Source organism: Rattus norvegicus, chromosome 3, assembly GCF_036323735.1.
Source record: "Rattus norvegicus strain BN/NHsdMcwi chromosome 3, GRCr8, whole genome shotgun sequence".
Taxonomy (NCBI): domain Eukaryota; kingdom Metazoa; phylum Chordata; class Mammalia; order Rodentia; family Muridae; genus Rattus; species Rattus norvegicus.
Genome location: NC_086021.1, coordinates 145,236,001 through 145,249,995, shown reverse-complemented (window position 1 = coordinate 145,249,995; position 13,995 = coordinate 145,236,001). Strand labels below are relative to the sequence as shown.

The following is a 13,995-nucleotide window of genomic DNA, read 5'->3' as shown; positions in this document are numbered from 1 at the left end:
GTTGGTCAAAGAAAGAGAACAGTGATAAATGTGGCCGGATGAACACAGATTTATTTGTCCAAGGAAGGGAAGACATGTGTATGACCTATGCATAAGCATGCATTTCAAAAGTGCAGTATTTCATGAATCTCCTGTTGGAAGAAGTAGGTTGCAGAGAAGATTGGAAGAATATTAAAGCACTGGAATTTTCTGATGCAAAGTTAGAAAAGAATCTCGCTGTTTTGAGTGGTGTTGATGGCCTTGTTAGAAGTTGGAAGGAAATTAGAAATTTGACCTTTCTCTTTTCCACTGCTCTGGCTCATTTTAGCTGCTTCATTTCTGCCTCCCACTTAGGTGCTTCTCAAATACATAAGCAAAAATGGTGACACTACCTCCACTAACAAAATGACAAGACATTATACATCTTCAATATCAGCAGACACAGATATGAAAGAGAATGAGCTTTGAATGATCCAGCCACAGTGATGAATCTACCCAAAGTACTTCATAACACCTTGGCTTTGCCCTTGGGGGACAAATAGTATTTATCTTTAAAAAAATGTATAAACTAATATAGAAGATATTTACCACTTTGTTTATAGAAGACAATCAATGAATGAATTCCCATCCATAAAGAAGCAAAACATAATAATCAATGTGTCAAAATTCGTGGAAAAAAGAATCATTTTAGATAATAAATTAATAGGCAATCAAGCAAACTCATGAGAATTAGATTCTCATTGCAGGGGGGAGCCCACAAGAAAACAAGACGTAGATGGAGATGGATGGTTTTAAAGAAAGACGCGCACAAAGCAAATGTGTGGAGGAGGGCAAGGGAAATACTCAACTGCCATTAATCACAATCCTTGATGTCAATCCCTCTGAGGCTGGGAAAAAAAGAAACAGGGCAAGAAAAAGCATGTGTAGTCCTACATATTATTCAAAAAAGCAGCTGCTACTCAATTCTAGAAAGTTGAGGCTCTTAAAAAAAAAAAAAAAGCTAGAGCCAAACAAGATCCCAGAAATAGCATGCTTGTAGAAAACCACTCACTGCTTCTGGGAAAATAGATTTAGGGTTGACTTGAGGATAACATTGCACAATACAGACTTAAAGCAAAAAGAAAGAGAAGCTGATTGGGTTTATCTGGAAGGTTCCTGTCCTTGCTGTGTTCATTCAGCATGCAATTCCTGAATACCTACTATGTTCTAAATACTGTATTCTCTCATGTTCGGTTTAGCAAAATATGTTGTTGGATTTAAAAACACAGAAAACCACACAAGCATTCAGAGTATTAAAAAAAATCTCAATCTGCTGTGAAATCATATTGAACTGGAGATCCTGGTGTCACAGAGAACTCAGTTCATCCTCATCACATATCTGAACTCTGAGTTAAGCCTCTGTGCCTCTAGATCTTGGCGAAGTAACTTCTTTTTTGCATCACAAATTCAGCCAATATCCGCTAGCATCTGTAACATCTATTGCACATAAATAAACAGATTCTTCATTGGCAACATTATTAATGGGACTTCTTTTTTTATAAAGTGAGACTTATTATAAGGAAAGTAGGCAAAGTAAGAAATATTTGATCATTAATTAAACTATAATTTTGGGGGATATTAAATAATGAGGAAAGAATATGATTTTTATTTAAAAGTAAATGGAAATTATGTTTTGCCAAAATTCTGACCAGCTCTACACAGTTCTTAGAATCCTCTGTTCTTTGAATTATCTCCATGTGAATGTAACACCTCCATCACGCTGGGACTGTGACGGTAGAGTTAAGAAGTGTCTGAGGTCTGTCTAGGTTAGGACTGCAGTAGTCTTCAGATCAAACAATGACCTAACTAACAGTGAGATGCAATGGTGAGTTGGTACAGGTTGGGCCATACAGAGTAAGTCTAAGAGATAACAATAAACTCTTTGAATGTGGCTGATTTATAGACAGCAACCCAACTTGCTTGTGAGCGCAAACTTTGCTCACTGAGGATGGTTTCAGGGGATCTTAGCCATCAAGGCATTTCACTGCAGTTCTGACAAGCCTGTGAGATCAGCTGAAATGTTCAGAAAAACAAATTCAAGAAAAGAAGATCGTAAGCCAGGTAGACCTAAATTTAGTTCTGGCTGTCATTTACTTATTTAAAGACCAGGGCAAGAGACTAAGTTTATCAAAGCTCAACTTTCTTACCTTGTAAATAAAGATGTGTCAATGACAACTGCTATGTCACAAAAAGACTCACTTTGGCAATAGAAACAAATTTTTAAATATGCAACGTAGGGTTTTATGCAAAACTCCTGTGTACAAAGCTGAGAGTCAACTAAGTCAACAAAAATTAGCAGTTATTGGATATGATGTCTACCCATGAAGCAGGAAGGAGGGAGGAATTGCTCCTAATAAAGCTAGAAATCCTTGAGCTTCAGAAAGAAACAGATGTCTGCCAACTTTAAGCTTCTTTCTTCCTGGCCCCATCCTGGAAAACAATCATGAATTTTCATGTTAGAAATATTACCTGATAACATTTTTATTTTAATTATTAGTATATTAATAAATTAATGGATACATAATAAATAAATTAATTCTATTATAATAATATATAACTTCATAAAGTAATATTCTACTGCATATCAACTATATAAATGATAATATAAAAATATTTGTACCAATTTGGAGAAAGATTTGGTCATTTGACTATTTGATTCTTGTTAGCATAAATTCACTAATAAGTAACTCCCTTTATTTTGTCTGTTTGTCTATTTGTTTATAATTAGTGACTATGTGAAGCCTCTGAAAGGGGGAATCTGGCTCTTATATCAATGTGGAGTAGGGTCTAAGCACTTCAAACACTGGTACTAGACATTCCAGTCAGGGATTTAAACATAAAGTGGTTTGGGAGAGAAACCCAAAATGGAAAATGAGACGAAGATTTAGGCTAACTCTGAAAAGCAACTGAGACACTGACTTTATAGATAGAAGGGGTAATGGAAGTCGTGACTGCTCAGTGCTTTTCCAAGGTACTGAACCCCTAAGAACAGGAGTTTTCTGGCTGTGGAGTAAAGCTTTACCTGCAGCTGGGATGCAGGTGTCTATGACCAAGGACAAAGATGTAGCCTGAGAAAGAAACTAATGTTCATGTTAGTGGAAAATAATGGTGAATGAATATCATGCTAGCTGTTTCATAATGTGGATTGGGAAAGGTGAACAAGCCTGATAAAGCTGATTACGAGGACATGGGTCTCCTACACCAAATCTGTTTTCCCCAGATTGGGTGACCTCACTAACCTTGAACTGACCATGTTAGACACAAATACACGTGAATATTCTGTGGCAAGGCCATCTTTTGGGCCTGTTCTTGGCATGCGTATTCAACAGAGAAGAAGGGAGATCTGTGACCCCACCGACAAACCTTACCAAGTATTTCTTCACCTGATGACAAGATAAATAAATGTGGTTGTATATAAAAGTTACATATAGCTGTTATGTTCATAAAGTTAGCTCCTAGCATCTTGAATAAACAGGAGTACTCCTGAGTCACTATTACTTTAAATGCAGAAGTGTAGCATTTAGCTTCTGAGAGAGAGAGAGAGAGAGAGAGAGAGAGAGAATTCTTGAAGAGGATGAAAGTAACAAAAGCCTAAGAATTTGAACTCCAATGTGAGACAAGGACCTGCAAGTAAAATGTCTCTCAGTGTTTGCTAAGGAGGAATAGAAGGGTGGAATTGCATGGAGTAAACTGTACCCTTTCCCATGGAGACTTAGGACCTAATTTATCTTGCTTCACTAAGGCAGGAAGTACACTACAGTATTCAGGGCAGGGGGAAATGACAATGTACTGACTGCAGAGCATCTTTCGCAGTCCATGGTAATTGGACAATCTCAACATCAAAGGCAAGCGCTGGCAGCCCCTTGGCAAGTGGAAGGTCATCTTGCTTTCTTTTCCCGTTTACTGCAGCAGTGAACTTTAGCATCTTTCCCAGCTTCACTTCCCCACTTTCATTTAGCATTAACACAAAACAGGCACGGCTTTAAGTTTACCATAGAAAGTAATAATTCATGTTGGGAACCTTAAATGGATGGGACAGAACCACTTCTGTATCTGTTACATTTTAATGACCCTAAATATATCCAGATGAACAACGGTCAGACCTTCACGGCTACAGGTAAGGACGGCTGGACGTGATAGCCAGGCTGCTCTGCCAGCCACCTCATAAATGAGAAATACAGCCATCTCGAAGGCAGCCAGCCTCCCAATTCACTTATATTCTCTTCATAAGGCTATCAGTGCTGTCTCAGCTTTAATGCTGTCTTTACATGAATAGTTCTTCATATTCCCTGCCAAACACTTTTTTTAATATTAAGAAGGAACTCTAAAATATGATCCTGCAAAGCTATTTAAGACAACTACAAACTGTGAATAGTTTTTATTTCCATCATTCCATCAAAACAATCTTATTAAAAAATTCACACCAATGGTAATAGATATTTCTCTAGATTCAGACCTCAGCTATAACTTACTACCACTGATCCCAATAAGGAAAGTGAGTGCAGAAAGTCTATGCTAATTAAATCACGACCGTTAGGTGAAGTCTGTGGAGAAGGCACACTGAGTTTTTGTTTGACATTTATTCTCTGGTTTTACTATGATACACTTGTCTGTCACAGAGTTCCACAGACACTTACATTGAATGGAAGCAAAGCTCTGCCCACAGTGTCCGTTGCTGAGGGCAGCATGATTGTTGCATGTTTTCCAACTGCTGATCCTGAGATTTGAACCATCGAATTCTCTGGACCTTTACAGCATTTTAGTAAGTTCCTGAAATCAGCAACAGCCAAAATATTAAAAGAGGTTTCCTCCCGATCCTAGGGGAAAAAAATCCAGGCATCTCTCACTTCCTCTATCCCTGGCTGTCACAAAATTAAGGTTCCCTTTTAAATGACAGAGGGAACTGTTTCATTTAGCCTATTTTGTTTTTGAATTTATAAGCAATTTGATGTCGCTTATCTGGCTTATCTTATCGATAGGAGCTATCTGGCTGATTATGATTTTACATATTGGTAAGGTCTAGTGAAATTGGCTTAGAGAAGCCTCTAGAAACATGTTCTAGGACCATCAAGATAAAAGAAATAAGGAGCTGGCATATTCACTGGCAGTCCAGGATTTTATGAGAACATAATAATGGGCACTTGGAGGTTCTCTATACATTATCCAGTACAACTTTCTAGAGCTGCAAAGCAGGCAGATATGCAAATACAGCACAATGCATTCTTCAGCTCTTGTGTCACTGCTACCCAACAAACATCCCCCAAATCTCATTGAAGCACAACTATGAAAAATTACTTCATGCTCATAAACATTCAGGTAAACTTGCTTCATTAGGAGTTGTCTGGGCCTTCTGGACGCCCCCAGCTTTGGGAGAAGCTCAAGTTTGTTCCGCAGTCTTCCCTCCAGGCTGACAATAAACAGAGTTGATAAGTACCTGAAATAAGGTCTTTCCATGATAGACAGGGGAGCCTCAAGACAATCAGGACAAGCCTGTCACGCCATGAAGGCCTCAATATCAAATTGATGTGATGTCACTTCTGCTTTTCGTCTATTGGCCAACATAAGACACTTGATCAAACAACCAGAGTAGAAGGGAAAACCTGTTTCAGGTTAGGAATCCATGAGAAGGGGAGAGCAAAGAAGGAAGTGTGAACAGATTACGTGGTCCAGTGTTCCCAGATTGGAAAGTATTTACTATACTGGCATGTTTAATCTGTTGTATTTACAGACAGATTGTAGAGGATCATAGGAACCTGCAGAAACTCCTGATAAAATCTGAGCATTTTCTTTTTTTCTATTCTCAGTATCCTCCACCCCACTTTCTCAGAAGAGGTCAAGAACCTTGATTTAGTAACAAACAGCCTTAAGCTAAATTCCTAAGGTAGGCTAAAAAAATCCCCACCCTGATCTGCCACCAAGATATGAAGGCTTAATCCTTGGAACCTGAAATGTTAGTGTATTTGAAATAAAAGTCTTTTTGATGTAATATAATTAAGTGTTTTTGAGATAAGGAGATGATCTCAGATTACCCAGGTAAGACCTTGTTTTACAATCCTCTGGAACTCTTCAAGAGCTCGGCTGGGCCTGCTCTCAAACTCATCACAGACAGGCCTGACTACTTTCCATCTCAAAAGGAAAGAACAGAGAGGATCATGGGATGCACACCTGAGTGTTCAACTCCTCTTCCCAGCCAATTGTATACAATTCTTCCTAATTGCCTATGGGCTTGGGTTTGGGGATAGAGGATGTATGTTAGAATCAGAGCTATTTTCTACTTGCATGAACATTAGGCTACAGTTCATTCTCAGGCTGCATATCTTTTTCCTTGTTGTATAATCTTCTGCATCCCACCTGCAGGTTAAATTCTCCTCCACAGCCCAAAACAAGCCCTTGTTCTTAGACACTCAATTCCACGGAAAAAGCACTAAGCAGCGGTGGCCTCTATGCAGTTACTGAGAAGTCATCATCCCTGCCGGGTTCAGCCATTCCAATGTGATGACTTTAAAGCCACCTATGATCCTATAAGAATTTTAGCAACAGACATAAACAAAAGCATAGGGTTGACTAGGTGAAACAGTCAAAAATGAAGACTATACATGTAGAAGTAGGAGAGAGCTTGCCATAGCTAAGAAATGTCAGCTGCAATAAGGTTGAGTATGCTCAATGAACATTATTAACAGACAGATAAGAGAAGAACTCCTGTCTATCAAGGGAGGAACAAATAGATTAAAAACTTGTTTATATACTTATACAAAACCTATTGTCATTCAACTTTAAGAAAAAGAAAATGTTACCATAGATAGAAAATATTAGATGAATAACATCTAAATTATATTCTCACAGATTAAATACTTATCTAAAAGTTGGAGAAACAGTTATTGCATAATCATTCACTGGGCGGAAGAAGAAAATAATAGCTTTCCTAGTAGTGCCTTATCAGGCAGCATGGCCATAAAACATTGTCTTAGGTAGGGTTTCTATTGCTGTGAAAAGACACGTGATCAAAGCAACTCTTATAAAGGATAGCATTTGGGGCTGACTTACTGGTTCATAGGTTCAGTCCATTATCACGGTGGCAGGAAGCAAGTCCATGTCCATGTAGGCATGGTGCTGGAGGAGCTGAGAGGTCTATATCTTGTCCAAAAGGCAAACAAGAGAAAACTACTGTCCAGACAGGTAGAAAAAATGTCTCAAAGCCCATCCCCAAAGTGACACACTTGTTCCAATAAGGCCACACCTCCTCCAACGAGGCCATACCTGCTAATAGTGCCACTCTCTGTGCCAAGCATATTCAAACCACCACAGAAACCTTAATCTTGGTTGAGGAAGCAGATTTTAGAGTTTGGGCCACCAGAACTGTGACAGAATATACAACTACCAAGTTGGTGGTAGTCTGATATACACTCACTGTAAGAGGTTTCCCTCAGTTAGTGCCTTGATTAAAGACATTTAAATGTTGATGGAGATGAAAACTTAAAGAAAACACAGAGTAACCACTTAATTTCATAACTTGATCACAAGCCTGTAATGGGTAGCCTTTGGGAATTAACTCCTGATGATAGATATATATCATACTGGATTTAGTTCTACAACTTAACCTCACATGCTACATTGACCAACCCATGTTAGAAGTACTGGAGGGGTTGGGGATTTAGCTCAGTGGTAGAGCGCTTGCCTAGCAAGCACAAGGCTCTCGGTTTGGTCCCCAGCTCCGAAAAAAAGAAAAAAGAAAAAAAAAAAAAGAAGAAGTAGTACTGGAAAGCCAACCTTATGGACACTGGAGCATGTGATAAGTTGCCATAGAGACCTACTAGAACAGACAAGATTTATAGGAGTTAGAGAGATGTCTCAGCAGTTAACGACACTGGCTACTGTTTTTGTTGTTGTTGTTTTTGTTTGTTTGTTTGTTTGTTTTTGTTTTTGTTTTTGTTTGTTTTTGTTTTTGTTTTTGTTTGTTTTTGTTTTTTTTGTTTGTTTTTCTTTCAATGAAATCATGAAATTTGCAGGAAAATGGATGGAAAAAACATCCTGCTAGAATTTAGAAAAAAATACATGGTAACTATGCACTTATGTGTGAATATTAGCTGTTAAATCAATGACAACCAAGCTACCATCTATAGAACCGCAGAAGTTAGTTATAGAGTAAGGAGCCTTGGGGGACAAATAGATCTCACTAAAAAAGAGACATAGAATAGATAATTATGCATAGGAATGAGGCTGTACTAGAGGATTAAGTGGGGAGGAGGAAGAAAGAGGAAGATGAGAAGGGGAATACAGAGAGAAGCAGCTAAACTTAAGGGCCAATTAAGAGGTACCATGGAAACCTAATGCAGTAGAAGCTTCCTAAAATATATACATATGTAAAGATACTCTAACTGAAATTGTCAAATAATGGGGGAGACAGAGCCCCAACTGGCCATCTCTTGTTACCCAATGAAGCTTCCTGTACTGAGAGTGAAGTAATCTAAGTGACTTGTTGGCCAAAAGAGTCTCATAAAGAACCCCCAAACAATCCAAGACTAGAAGTTGCTCTCCACATACCAATGGCAAGCCCCATTGCTAAAGACAACACCTACAGAACTCACTGAACATGGAGAAGTTGAGATGGTGCCTACATGGAGCCTTCATCCCTGAATTCTACTACCTTTGGTACAAAGTGGTACTGTGAATGCTAGCAATAAATAAATATAAACAAACAAATAAACAAACAAACACTAACCCAGGTACAACGCTTTGGTCTTCACTGGTATCCTACCTGCAAGATATGCTAGTTCAACAGTATCACAAAGCTTTTAGAAGTAGTAAATCGGTATCTGATTTGACTTACGACCCATTGCATTAGATCGAACCCATATCTGACACTCCTTTAATGACCAAGAACCTGAGACTAGATAGCCCAGGGACCATAAAAAATACTACTGCTCTTTTTTAAAAAAAGTCCATTATCAGAGAAGCTTCTTCCTGTGGCAGACAGGAACAAATGCAGAAACCCACAATCAGACCCGCAGAGAGACTTAAGAAACAAAGGGGCTGGGGGAGGACACGGTATAAAAAGAAAAAAAAACAAACAAAGCCTTCTCAATTAATAAGATTGACACACGTACAAATTCACAGAGACTGAGGGAACATGAACAGTGTCTGCATGAATCTATACCAGGTCCTCTGCATGTATATTATGGCCTCCTCTTTTAATGGTATTCCTGAGTGTGCAAAGGAGTGGGTCTCTGTTTCTTCTGATTTGTTTTGGGGCTTTTTTCCTCCTGTTTGTTTATTTCATCCAATTCCAATGTGATAGTTTTGTTTTACCCATTATACTATATTATATTATATTATATTATATTATATTATATTATATTATATTATCCCTTATCTAATAAAAGATAGTAGTATGAATCCAGATGGGAGGAAGATATGGGAAGAAACTGGAATAAATAGAAGTAGGGGAAACCATAACAAGCATATATTATTTGAAATCTATTTACTATATAAGAAAAAATGAGGAGGAGGGGGAGGGGGAGGACAAGGAAGATGAGGAGGACTAGGACAAGGATGAGGACGAGGAAAGGGGGTAGGGGGAGAACAGCAGTAGCAGCAGTCGCATCAACAACAACACTGGCCGCTCTTCCAGAGGACATAGCTTTGATGCTAAGCCCCCACATGGCAGTTCACAACCATTTGTAACTCCAGTTCCAGTGGACTGATCATTCTCTCCTGGCTTGGCTGGGCACCAGACGCACACATACACATGGTGCACAGATCTGCATGCAGACAAAATACCCAGACATAAAATGATTTTGTTTAAAAGTTTGGAAGACTTCCCATATATTTTTTGTGAGATCTCATTCTTTATAAGGACATGGTACAGCTAGAATCTTCATACAGATTTGTGAACACTACCCTCAAAACAAATTAACTCTTGGTTTCAAAGTCAGATGTAGGCAAGTAATACTATCCTTAGGTATTCACTTACTCAAAAGAAATCAAAATATATATGCATGTAAACACACAAGGCATGTACTTAAATACTCATGGAAGCTTAATTTATAATGGCTATAGAATATAGATAGCCCAAATATTCATCAACTGAGAATTGGGAACACTCATACAGAAAAGTACTACACAATGATGTAAAGGAGAAAAGCATTGGTTGGAGTCACTAAGCCAGGCTTTTGCTTTCCTTCCCTGAAAGAGCTTGAAATTCTCCCATGGTTTCTGCTTTCAAAGAAAATGTTAGCTCAAGGCATACGTTTGGATGTTTATATTATGCTGAGTGAAAGAAGCCAGACATAAAAGTATGTGCTGTATGATTGCATTTGTGTGAAAGCTTAAGACAGGCAAGGTTAAGCTACAGTGATGGAGATCAGAGCTGTGGTTTCCTAGGACAGAGATGTCGGGGAGTGAAAGGGGACAACAGGAAACATTCTAGACTGATAAAAATGCCACGCATCTGAGAAGTAATACACATCACCTTACTCAACAAACTGATGACTCTGCCATTGTGTGTGTGTGTGTGTGTGTGTGTGTGTGTGTGTGTGTGTGTGTGTGTGTGTAAGGGGACTTTAAAACCAAAAAGGATTCAATGAAAAATAAATAACAAGAATGGTGATAGTCTAGTGAACCTAGCAGCAGAGTTTAGAGCCTATCAGTTGGCTCTGATATAAGATTTTGTCCTTCATTCTAATAAAAGACTCATTCTGTCTGGAGGAGAAAAAAGGAAGAACTAAGTGCTGTGGGTGGAGACTTTTCCCTGGGTTGCTAGTGACTTCTAACATCACATATAAACATGTTCTAGTTAAAGACGGGCTCCTGTAAAGACTTCTGCAGAGAATGAGTTGTGACTGAGGACAGAGGACTCTCGTACTCCAGTCCCACATACCACAAGTCTTCAGCCCACACTGCTGCCATTCTCCTTATGGCTCTGAAGACAGCAGAAGGAAAAATTAGGGAATGAAAATAAGTTTTGGTGTTGAACCAGGGCTTGTTGACTGATGTGCAAACCTTTCCTGAAGGGTATTCAAGGTCTCATATGGTTTCCTCATAACACAGATTGAGGCCTAAGTTTAGGAATTTATGTTTGTTATTGCATTATAGAGTGGCTATTTCAGATAAAACTAATACTTTTATCCTAAAATGCCAGTGATTTATCCTGACTCCTTCATCCTCACTCATCCATCAGTTAGGCCTAGAGAGCATGAGTCTTGCCATCCTGCACTTGTCAGGCATCTAGTCAAGCTGTGCAAGAGCCCCCATTGTTGACAAATCATCAGGGGGACAGTTTTCTTTGACTCTTATCCTCTTTTGTTGTAACCAGAACTTTATGTTGTCGTAAATGAAAGTCTCATAATTAAGGTAATGAAGCCTCCCCTGAGAGAAGTTTCCAGAAAGAATCAGTAGGGAGGGGAGCAAACACTGTTGTGAAGGAACTATGACCCAAGAGGGGTGGAGGCAAAAAGAAGCAAAGAAACAGAAAAAAGTGCAAACAAAAAAGAAGACAGCAAGAAACTTTATTCACACAATCAACAGTAAAAGCCAATGGAGAAGGCATGGAAGCCGCAGAACTATGATTAAAGACTTAGTCGTCTTTTTTGCATGTATACAAGGTGAATGGACAGATATTCAATATACTTCACACAGAAGCTCCTCTGTCTGCCTCCCTGGAGAAAACGGGGCCAGCTTAAGAAAGTTCCAGCTGATATTATGTGTGTTTATTTTAGTCCTGTCATCTTACTTGCAGTACAAATTACCGCCACCACAAAGGGGGGAGGGGCAAATGGCAAAGAAAAATAACTGGATAATTTCAATGTTTATGGTTTTTATATTTAAGGCTGGTAAAAGTAATACAAATTGGAGTCTGTCCTGTAGCCTGTTTCATTCTTATCTGGAAGGCTTATTAAAAAAAAATTACTGGGACCAGTCCCATAATAGCTTTGAGTCTGAAAGAAAAGAAATTTGATGGCTGTGTGTATATATGTTAATGCATGCATGCCTGTGTTTGTGTGTTTGTGTGTATGTATGAGTGTGTGTGTGTGTGTGTGTGTGTGTGCTATATTTGTGTGATGCATGCAAGTTTGCAAATGTATGTGGCTTATGACGCTACGAAGAGGCCAGAGCACAATATTGGTGTCTTCCTCTATAACTTTCTGTCTTATTGAGAAGAGTCTCAATAAGAACCTCACTATTTCAGCTCAGCTGGAGCATATACCTCTGTCTTTCCCCAGTTGCTGGGGTTACAGGGACATACAGCCATGCATTGCTTTGTATGTGGTTGTTGGAGATTCAAACTGAATCCCTGATATTTGCAATGTAAATGCCCTTACCCACTTAGCCATCTGCCTAGCCCCCGAGAGAATGTCTTAACAATGCTAATATTGCTACTCTAGGACTACACTTTGCAAACATTATAAAAGAGGCAAATGCTACCTGTTTCCTTTAACACTAACTCCTTCATCCTTTATACTAACTCTTCTCCCATCAGAGATGGTGAGGAACCCTTCTTGATACAAAGAATGAATTGCGGTCTCCAACGTACTATGACATTTTGCCTGCATGATAGTGGGAAAGAATGCCTATACAACTGCTCTGTCTCTATACTCTCAGGGCAGTAATCAACAAATTACAAAAGACTACATTCAGCAATATAGAATATAATAGGCTAATGTATCAGGCTATACTATAGGCTATAGCCTGTAACTATAGGCTAATATAACTGTAGTGTTCAAGTTAGCTAGTTATGATGTTTGGGGTGTGAGGTGTATTATAACTATTTATCACATAATAAATAAGTTTATTATGGTTTTATTTCTTATGTGTCAGGAAGATCCATTCTGAATATACAGATAGGGTACACCATTGTTGGAGCCTCTAGTTCTATAGGAAGCAACTGTGACCTCTGGACACAGTTAATTGATCTATAGAAATGACTTGAACCCCCTTCTCCACAATCTATCAAGAGAATTCTTTCCAATCTCCTTACCAAATTATGTCAGGAAAGGGGAAAGCAATTCTCGCTTTAATATTCTGAATATCTCTTAGAAAACTATTAATGTGGATGGAGATTATCTGAAGAAACATACACAAATGAAATTCTAGATGGCTTCATGCCAGGAAAAATAACCAGTTACAATTAAAAACAAGTTAAATCAAACTGTCTTGGCTTAATTGAGTCCATTCTGAAAGTTTTTCTACAGCAAACATGGTGCTTTCAGGAGGTGAGAATGAAATGGTCCAGACCCTTGCAACTGGTTTATGCCCCTGTCTCCTCTTTCCTTTGAGCAAATTGTGCAATCTGAAGGATGTTTCAAAGGGAAAAGCCAATTCCGGGAACTTAAAATGTCAGGCAGCATACACAGAGGAAATACCTACTTACAGCTGAAATTATCAGATACACTCTTTGCAGAGTGAAGGCCATTTCCACAGCAGTCATATGAAACTGGTGACACATAGGTGCTCGCAAACATGTTCTGCTCTCAACTGGCTAGCACATACATTTCCATGATTCTAAAGAATTGTCTTAGGGGGTTGGCTTGGGGTTCCTCAAAAGTTGTTTCCCCAGAAGCTTAGGGTGAGAAGAGCATTTACATGGGTATCAGTATCTACCACCCTAAGAAGCACTGTGTCCCTCCTTATGTCTCCATTCTTTTGATCCCTGCCAAGTTCTCTGCCATTTTTATCCAGCAACATCTATACAGAGTGGTGGGAGGAGTCAGCAGACAGTGAAAGACAAGAAGAAGGCCAAGCTTTAGGCTGCTGGAATTAACCTGGGGCTCTTAGTTTTCTTGGAGTTCATTTTATTCATACACTGCCTGGATTCGGAGCACACTCATAAGCAGGGAAACAAACACCAAAGGGCAAAACTAAACTCATACATTCTTTTGAAATACAAATGGAGAGAAAGGTATGGCATGTCTCCCAAGCTAGCAAATCAAATAGAACAACTGTTCTGCCAATGACTGCTTTCCTCTCCAGCCCAGAGGTACA

The 13,995-nt window shown here is 38.9% G+C and overlaps 1 long non-coding RNA gene across 1 annotated transcript; it reads right to left on the bottom strand.

The window, feature by feature from the left end:
• Nucleotides 1–2,235: 2,235 nt before the first annotated feature.
• On the bottom strand, nucleotides 2,236–6,275 carry LOC134486451 (uncharacterized). Its single transcript, XR_010065401.1, has 2 exons — nucleotides 4,656–6,275; nucleotides 2,236–2,448 (listed from the first exon to the last, which is right to left on the bottom strand). It is a non-coding gene; the product is annotated as an uncharacterized LOC134486451 (long non-coding RNA).
• Nucleotides 6,276–13,995: the final 7,720 nt, after the last annotated feature.